Genomic DNA, 10,473 nt, shown 5'->3' on the forward strand with positions numbered 1-10,473 from the left:
TTTGTGCCCAAGTAACCTATGATAGATTATAAAGACTGGATACACAAAAGTGTACAAGTTAGACATCCATATGCTTATCATGTATACATTTGTCGTGTCAGGCACAAGGCCAATGGACAGGCATAAAGCCATAAATCATATCAGGCACAATGGCCAACGGGCAGGCATAAAGTCAGTAGAACAATCATATCAGAAATATATTATTTATCAATGATTATTCCTATGGACAGTACTATAATTTGTAATCCCTAATTGGTATACCAATCGATCCAAGCTATATACATAAGTCTAGGTATAATTTGGGCAAATTAGTATTACTAAGCACTTATAGTTTTATTATTTCATGCTATGTACTATTAAGGGTTCATAACATATTGTTATTTCACTTCATGTCCTATCTATGCTTTATACCATTTTCATGTCATTATAATGGGAACATAGCTCCCAAGTACATATTCATATAACTTACATATTTATCACTCTCATTATTGTATGCCATGTACTATACATATTTATAGTATTGTTATTTCATATATGATGGAAACATAGGTTCTAAGTGTATTTTCATATGACTTATGTGTTTAACAAACCATTTAGGTAATTTACATTTTATGTATCGAATGATTTCATGTCACCTTGTAGTGAAAAAGTGGGTCTTACATACCTATTTCATGTAATTCAGTATTTAGCAACACATTAGGTGTCACACCTTACTCCTCCGTAAGGCATAACACGATCCTGTATTATACCTAATGAATTACTGAACTTCGCCTACTGATAACCCATTAAATATACTACTAGGGATTTTAAACCAATTTCCAATCATTTTAAAGTGGTGGGTAATGCTGATTAATTATATAAAACCTTTAATCGAAGTTTAGGTTATAAATGAAATTTCTAAATTAATTTGAAATCTTTGAAAATTTTATAGAAAATCTAGCAGAGTGTCGTCTATATTTTGGGAAAACAGTTCTTCAAAATCCTATTAAAAACACTCCCAATACATTTAATACTCACAACTCCAATATTCTCATCACAATTTAATCTCAATCAACATAATTTCAAACAATTCATTATATAAAAAAAATCCAAAAGAAACTCAAGAATTTCATTAATAAGAAATAACTGACTTACATTATAAATATTTACACTGGTCAAAATAACATTTTAAATTGTTTATACAACTGCTCAAGTCCAATATGTGCATACACACAGGTACATATATATTAAAAGAAATATTTACAAGGGTATTTTCTATATACCCAGTTAATGTCTCCAAAATAATGATCACTATATGTCATTAGCAGCGTACTCTGCTACTTTATCTGTCTCCTTACCTGTGACAGTAATAAGAAGCTACCGCTAAGCCAAAGACTTAGTAGTGCACAACTTAAAGAAAAATAATAATAATCGACACAAAAATTAAGTCAAAATTTTACTAAATTAAATCAATTGAAAGATTAAACACATACAAATCATGCTGTATTTCTAAAGCCAGATTTCATTCCATAAATCACAGCATAAATTCTTTTGAAAGGTCACACAAGTTAATTATGACACCAATATCCAATTCATCCCAATAGCCAAAGGTTAATGAGGAATACCAAGGCTAGCTAGCACAGTATATGAGTACTTATTCAATTCATCCTCAACTGGTACACACCTCAACAGTTCAACTAGAGAGGGAATACAAATCCAATTCATCCCACTAGGCAAGCTAGTGAGGAATTTAAACATATAGTCATGACATTGTGGTTTCAAAACATTTCAGCAATTTTCCAAGCATTAAAATATCATTTAATTCACTTTCATATTTTATTTAGAATAATTTCCCAAAAATTTGGGGCTAGCAACACAAAATTTTATCAAAGTATTCAATGTAAATAAGGTCATAAATTAATTTCACAACTCATTTCATTCAAAATTCAATTTGAAAATAAAAAAGGAGTAGTTGTTGTGCACAAACCTTTAATAAGTCACCTCTCCGCCTTGAGTCATTTTTTTCTTATTCTTCCCAGTGTCTTTTTCTACTGAAATACACAATCTAAAGTGTTTTAATACTCATTCAACTCATTTCTAATAAATAATTCAACAAATAAATTTTGTAGACTTAATCTACCCCAATAGATTTATAAAATTTGAGTCCTTTGCATTTAGTGCATTTGTGGTTACTATTCACTTCATTATTTGTTTCAAAATGTTGACTTTTTTATACTTTAGGGGTATAATAGTTCTAATTACACCCATATACCACATTTTGGGTTACAATTGTGTTGGCATTGATTGCCAATTGAAATTCAAAACTCCCTAAGAGAAATTCCAAAATTTCAGTTTTGGTCACTTGGGTTTACTGTTCCATTTGACCTATCTACAGTGGAAATTTACCAACTTTTCTTCATCAAAGTTATTTCTTAATGTCTTAGCTTTAATTTGATTTTTGAATCACTCCATTTGGAGTTTTGTAGCTCAAGTTATGGCATTTTTACTAAGGCTGGCCGAATTGGTCAGATTCCAGAATTCTGGGCAATGTAGGGTTCTGGTAGTTTTCGTGAGCTAACTTTGGTTGGCAAATTGATTAGGTTATAGTCAGAATTTGGGTTTGTATTCTTCATGAAAGTTGTTATAATATGTCCTAGCTTTCCAATGGTTGAAAACTCAGGTCATTTGGACCTTTCTACACAAAGTTATGACCATTTAAACATGTATTATTCATATAGTCAGTTTTGTCCAGTGGCAGGATACCTAATCCGGATTCAAGCAGATTTTAGGTCTACTTGAAGTCAGTTTTAGGGCAAGGTTTCTACATGAAAGTTGTTGAATTATGACCCTATTTTCATCTCCAATTTGCCTCACACCAATTGGAGTAACATAATTCAATTTATAGCCACCTAAGTGGACAGGGGTCAATCTATCCAGAATGCAACACTTATTACACTCAATCCCATTTCAAGTCCATTCACTTAAATGCACTTATTGACACACCAATTGACCAATTCAAGCACTAAAAAGGTCAGTTGATCATCAACTTACCAAAATCTCCAATTGTTACCAAAACCCTAATTTCAAGAACCCTAATTTCCCAATTGATTAATTCATACCCAATTCACTACGCTAATCACATTTTCAACCTTATTTAAGTTCAAATTCATGTATAATTTAAATTAAACACATCAAAACCCTAAAGTACCATGGCTGGCCAAATTTCCCTCTTGGATATTTATTCAAAATTTCCTTGATTTTTCATGTATTTCCACTTGTTCAACCTCAATTCTACATTTATAAACTAAATTAGGTAGAGAGAGACTTACCTCTTGTAGTGCTCTTCCAAACTCTCTAATTCTTCAATTTTTCCTTCAATTTCTTACTCCAATCTTCTTTTCAAAACTCAAAAGCTATGTTTAATTTGAGGAACTAGGAAATAATTGGCTAATTTTGGGTGTATTCAAGCTCAAAATGAGCTTTAATGGTGGAATTGAGGAAGATGAGAGAGAGGAGAGAGAGAGTGCACTTCAGCCAAAGGAGGAAGAACATAAGAATTTTATTTTTTTTTCTCTTTTAATTGTCTTTTTATAGTGTTATTTATCCCATAATTAAATAATTAAAAATTAAAATTGTTTATGGAGCCATGCTTACCTCATTATAATGTTATAATTTATGTTTTTTTTTCAATTTCTTTTCTTTCCTTTTCCTACACCTCTTCATGTTTCTAATTATTTTTCATAAATTTAATTTCCTACATTTTAATGGACATTGAGGCCATGAGTCACCTCTAAGGGTGAATTGATCAAATTGCCCCTTACTAGTCTGATCCGTTTTTTCCAATAGCATTTAATTGCTTCTAGAACTCTGGTTCAATTTTTCGAACTGGTTCTTGGTTCTTTTCTGTGGTTTTCATATTACCATTAGCTTCGTAATGATTTTTAGGCCTGGGGTGCCATAGTGTCCCACATGAAATTTGGGCAGCAACTGGTCTCGCAATCACTTCCTTGTACGATCACCCATCGCTGTGGTCTTGGCTCATTTAACCTTTTATGCTTTGTTTTTCTTATTTGTATTTCTCCTTCATATAATTTCTATTAATTTTTAAATAGGGCTTTTCTGAATGACATAAATATGGTTGTAAACATCCTGACTATCTAGACAGACATTAGTCACCGGAACAATAGAATGTTATAGACTGCTTAATATAAGGATGTTACAATTCTCCCCCCTTTAAATAAATTTCCTCCCAAAATTTTACTTGGTATTAATCTCTGAAAAGCTATGGGTGTTGCCTCCTCATGTCCCCCTCACGTTCCTAAGTAGCCTCTTGGCCTGAGTGATGGTTCCACAACACCTTAACCAGTGGTGTCTGCTTGTTCCTTAGTTGCTTCACCTCATATGTGAGAATCTCTATGGGTTCTTTTTCATAAGTGAGGTTTGGGTTTACTTCAATCTCCTCTACTGGTAGAACATGCGAGGGGCCTAATCTGTACCTCCTTAGCATAGACACATGAAAAACATTATGTATCTTTTCTAGCTCTGGAGGTCTTGCCAATCGGTATGCCAAAGGACCCACTCTTTCTAGCACCTCGTATGGCCTAATGAAACGAGGACTTAGTTTCCCCTTTCTACCAAATCTCATAATCCTCTTCCAAGGGGAAACCTTGAGGAATACCTTATCCCCACTATATATTCAATATCCCTCCTTTTCAAATCAATATAGGATTTTTTTTCAGTCTGATGCAACCTTGAGTCGATCTTTAATAAGCTTAATCTTCTCCTTTGTTTGCTGAACCATTTTTTAGCCAATTAGCTTCCTTTGACCCACTTTATCCCAATACATAAAAGTTTGAGCTTCATATGGAGGCATCCCTATGCTTGGTTGATAGCTATTGTTATAAGCAAACTCAATCAAAAGCAAGTGTGTGTCCCAACTACCTTTAAATTCAATCACACAAGCCCGTAGCATATCCTCTAATATCTGAATCACTCTCTTAGACTGGTCATCTGTTTGTGGATGGAATGTCGTACTGAAGTTCAATCTAGTTCCTAGGGCTTTGCAAACTACTCCAGAATTTAGAAGTGAATGTTGGATCTCTGTCTGATACAATCGATACCGGCATCGCATAAAGTCTCACTATCTCATCAAGATATAGTTTAGCGAATCTGTCCAGGTTATAATCCATCCTTACTAGCAGAAAATGAGAAGATTTTGTCTATCTATCCACAATGACCCACACTGCATTATGATTCTTCTGTGTTCTCGAAAGTCCCATCACAAAATCCATCGTTATTCTTTCCCATTTCTACTCGGGAATTGGCAATGGATGTGTGACACCCCTTACCCGTTTGTAGTGGAGCCGAGCAAAACATGCCACACAGTGTGCCAGAGTACTTCATTTATCTTATTTTATTACAAATCTTATAAATAAAAAGACTTTTATGTAAAATTCAAATATATAAGTCCCTTAAAAAGAAAATTTGATTAATTTAAATTTTCGCAAATTTTATAGAAAATCTGGTAGAGTGCCGGCTGTAAATTAAAAAAAAAAAAAACAGTTCTTCTGAACTTGTTAAAAGACACTCCCAATAATTGTTCAAATCCATAACTCCAAATATGTCATCAATTCTCAACAAATTCTCATCAATTTCTTAAACTTCCCAATCATTCAATTCACATCATATTTATACTCAAATCATAAATAAATACTCAACTTTATTTATGAACACAATTTACAGATAATTTTATTAATACATAATCACATAAGTTTCAAATATACATGATAAAATAAAAGTTTAATTACAAAATTTATAAAAATACAAACACAAAATACAAAATGTAGCCTAGCATCCTACCAATGCACTGTAGTTGAGAGGTGATACAGGACACTAGCAGATCTGACTCTCACCTTGACTGGGGTCTACTGGGATCGCCCTCCGTATCTCTAGTACCTACTAGTGGCAAAAGCAACATGCTAAGAAATACTGCTTAGTGGTGCCAATAATAAAATAAAAAGAGCTAAAATAAATTAAACATGCAGAGTATATGCTGATTTTTCATACGGACAAGTTTCAAGTAATTATATTTAGTATTATTAATTTGGTACTTTATATATCAATTATTTGATTAAAATTTATCAATATTTATTTTGGTTGCCCAAGTAACCTTCACTAGATGATTGGACTGGATAAATGGGTAAACTTGTACTGGGTACCAAGTACCTCGGGCCATCACACCATTGATTACAATGTGTTTCCCAGTGTGCACAGAACATCTAATAAGCTGTAATAAATATTATGCACATGATAAAATAAAAGTTTAATTACAAAATTTATAAAAATACAAACACAAAATGCAAAATGTAGCCTAGCATCCTACTAATGCACTGTAGCTGAGAGGTGACATAGGACACTAGCAGATCTGACTCTCACCCTGACTGGGGTCTACTGGGAATGCCCTCTGTATCTCCAGTACCTACGTGTGGCAAAAGCAATGCGCTAAATAATACTGCTTAGTGGTGCCAATAATAAAATAAAAAGAGCTAAAATAAATTAAACATGCGGAGTGTATACTGATTTTTCATACGGACAAGTTTCTAGTAATTATTTGTAGTGTTATTATTTTGGTACTTTTTATATCAATTATTTGATTAGAATTTATCAGAATTTATTTTGGTTGCCCAAGTAACCTACACGAGATGACTAGGCTGTATAAATGGGTAAACTAGCACTGGGTACCAAGTACCTCGGGCTGTCACACCATCGTTCACAATGTGTCTCCCGGTGTCCTAATAGCTAATAAGCTGTAATAAATATTAGGCATAAGGCCAAGTATTACAATAGTATCAGAAGGGCTAGAAGCCATAAAATCACAGAATGGCCACCCAAGCCATAAATCACAGAATGACATGATGCTATATGCAGTACTGCTATCAGAACCCTATTGGCATGCCAACCTATCCAAACCAATCTTACTAGGTCTACTAGGGCATATTACAAAGCTATTAATTGAATATTTGTGTTTAACATGTAAGGTTACTATTCATTTTACTAGTCGAGTCAAAATATTGACTTTCTCATACATAATAGTTACATGAGTTCTAACAACATGAAATTACCACATTTTGGTTCACAAAAGTGTTGGCATTGGTTGCCAATCAATACTTAAAACCAATAGGAAATAAATAAAACATTTCAATTTTGGATGCTGAAGTTCACTGTTCCATTAGGCAATTCTACAATGAGAATTTTGTCAAATGTTCTTAATCAAAGTTGTTCCTTTATGTGTCTTCTTTAACTCCCATTTTGAATCACTCCATTTGGAGTTTTTTTCCTCAAGATATACTAGTTTTAGCAAGGCTGGCCGGATTGGTATCTACCCAGAATTTTTAGGCAGAATCCCATTCTACCAGTTTGGTGTCCTAATTTTTAGTAGGCAATTTCATTAGGTTGTGATCAGAATTTGAAGTTGTGTTCTTCATAAAAATTGTCCTAAATTGTCTAAGCTTTCCATTGATATAAATTTTAGGTCAATTGGACCTTTCTGCCCTAGGAAAAATGACTAAATAAACACCGTTCATTTAGTCATTTTGCCCAGGGCAGAATGTGTATTACTCAGATTAGGTTAATTTTTAGGGCCAATTAGTTTGGTTTTCTAGGATAGTTTTCTTCATCAAATTTGTTTCATTTTGTGTGTAGTTTAAACTCCAATTAGCCTTACACCAATTGGAGTTACCTAACTTGAGTTATAACCCCAAGAGCACACTAGACTCAAAGGGTCTAGAATGCACACTTAAGGCATCCTAATTCTTTACATTAGTTAATGTCACCAATCACTCCAAATGTAGGTCAAACTACCCCAAATGGTCACTAATTGACCATTAGGACATCAATTTGTGCTCTATTGCATCAACCCCCAAATTTGAGTTTCAAAACCCTAACCCTAATTGACCAAAGTCTTCAATTCATGCATTTCACTCCTAATTGTTATACTAATAATAGAAGTCATACTAGGGGTAGTGAATATGTCACTTTAAATTAAAGAATTCATCACAAACCTAATGTATCCATGGCTACCAAAAATATATAGTGTGCATAACAATGGTTTTCATTGCAGTTTCTTATAATTTTCCACTTAATTCCACTTCCTAAACATGAATTTAAAGAAAGGTAGTGATATTGGACACTAACCTTGTTAGAACTCCCTCTTGAGCTTGCTAATGTTCCAGATTTTTCCCTCAAATTGCTGGCTCAAGACTATTCTAGTTGCAAGGATCAAGTTTAGTAAAGGTGGAATGAGGTTTTATGGTGTAAATAAGGGTTATGAAGAGAGAGAAAGGAGAAAGCTCTAATGGAGTTGAGAGGAATTGGTTGCCAAACTAAGAAGAAGAAGAACAGAAAATTTGTTTCATTTTTTTTTGTCTCAATTATTGATAATTATCCCTTTCAATTTGCTTGGTTAATTCCCATTGGTTAGGATTTTAAGTTTATTCATTTATGACATCATAATTATATAAATGTGAGTTTGTTTTATTTTCATTTCTTTTCTTTTCTATCCATTTTTAATTTAATTTTCATAAATTTTTATTCATATTTTATGTCATATAATTTATTTACTTAATTGAACAAGTTGGTTAAAAATCGTCTCTGAAGGTGAAGTGACCGAAATGCCCTTGGTTTTGCTTAACGAACGAAAATTGTCTGTACCGATCTAAAAAATTTTCTAAGCATTTTCTTGGCATTCTAATGCTATTGAAACCTCAATGACCTTTCTCTAGAGTCTCAAAAATTATTTCACAGATTTTCCCCTGGGTTTAGGGCTACTAACTGTGAAGACAATAATTTCCCATTAGGTCGCCCATCGCTAAGGCACTGACTCATTTAACTTGGTTATATTTTATCTCTAGAAATTTTCCTTAATTTTTCTTACCATTATTTGAGTTATTTATGACTCCTCACTCTAGTTTAAATATTGTTACAGACGTTTTAGCTGTCCGCACCGACACCGGTCACTGGAACAGTAGAATGTGTAGTAAGGCTAAAATGAGGATGTTACAACTCTTTCCCTGTAATTTAAATTTCATCTTCGAAATTTACTCAATGCAAATAGTTGAGGGAACTATTGCCTCATCGTCTCTTCGCTTTTCCAAGTTGCCTCCTCACTGTTGTTGTGCCTCCAAAGCACTTTCACTAATGGAATCTGCTTATTCCTCGATTTTTTCACTTCCCTAGCTAGGATCCGTATGGGTTCTTCTTCATATGTCAAGTCCGGTTGAATTTCAATCTCTTCCATGGAGATGACATGTGAAGGATCTAATCTATACCTTTTCAGAATAGATACGTGAAACACATTGTGGATCTTATCCAGCTCTGATGGTAAAGCTAGCATATAGGCCACTGGACCCACACGCTCAATGACTTCATATGGGCCAATGAACCTAGGGCTTAACTTACCTTTTCTTCCAAACCTCAATACCTTCTTCCACGGTGACACTTTGAGGAATACTTTATCGCCAACTGCATATTTTATGTCACACCTTATCCCTTGTAAGGCACGACATGTTCCCGTAGCATACCTAATGAATTACCGAACTTCACCTACCGATAACCCATTAGTATGTAACACCCCTCACTCGTCTACAGTATAGCTGAGCACGGTGTGCTACACGGCGTGCCGGAGCACCTAGTGTGTGATCATCTCATTTCTTGGACTCAATTTGTTTTTTAAAAGTCTTTTATGTGAAATTCATATTATGTTGATTCTATTTTCATACTTTAATAAAATCAGTATTTCAAAAATGGTAATAAAAATCCAATAAGGTGCTGTTTGTATTTCGGACAAACTGTCCTTCTAAACCTGTTAAAAACAGTTCAATATGATAATCTCAACCATCCAAATAATATTTCAGTCTCAAAATTTAATAGTTTCAAAACACAACCCATCATAATTTACATTCATCCAAACACTCTCTATAAGAGTTTAATATGTACAATTTAATACAAACCTTAAAGTTTTAGAATATACAAAATTACATAACAAAATGTCAAAATACAACTGATAATCATTACACAAGATCCTAAGTCCTACCATATACGTAGTATAGTGCAGATGACTCTAGACTCCTGTGCAGATCTGATGTCTCACCCAATCGTAGGTCTACTGGGCTTCCCAGCTGTGTCTCCAATACCTACGCGTAGCAAAAGCAACGCGCTAAGCAATTCTGCTTAGTGGTGCCAAATATAAAGAAATATACACTAAAATAAAATAAATGAATTGTTTATGAATTTATAACATCGATATTCTTTACAGCTGCTGATTTTACTGTTATTTGCTAACATTTCAATATTTGCTAATTTTGGTAGTGCTGTATGTCAGTAGATTGGATTTAGCTATTTGAATTTAGTAGTGCTTAAATTAATTGCCTGTGTAGCCTATACACTGACCAGACTGGATAAATGGATATACTGGCACTGGGTACCTAGTACCTCAGG

This window comes from Hevea brasiliensis, chromosome 10 (genome assembly GCF_030052815.1).
Source record: "Hevea brasiliensis isolate MT/VB/25A 57/8 chromosome 10, ASM3005281v1, whole genome shotgun sequence".
Taxonomy (NCBI): Eukaryota; Viridiplantae; Streptophyta; class Magnoliopsida; order Malpighiales; family Euphorbiaceae; genus Hevea; species Hevea brasiliensis.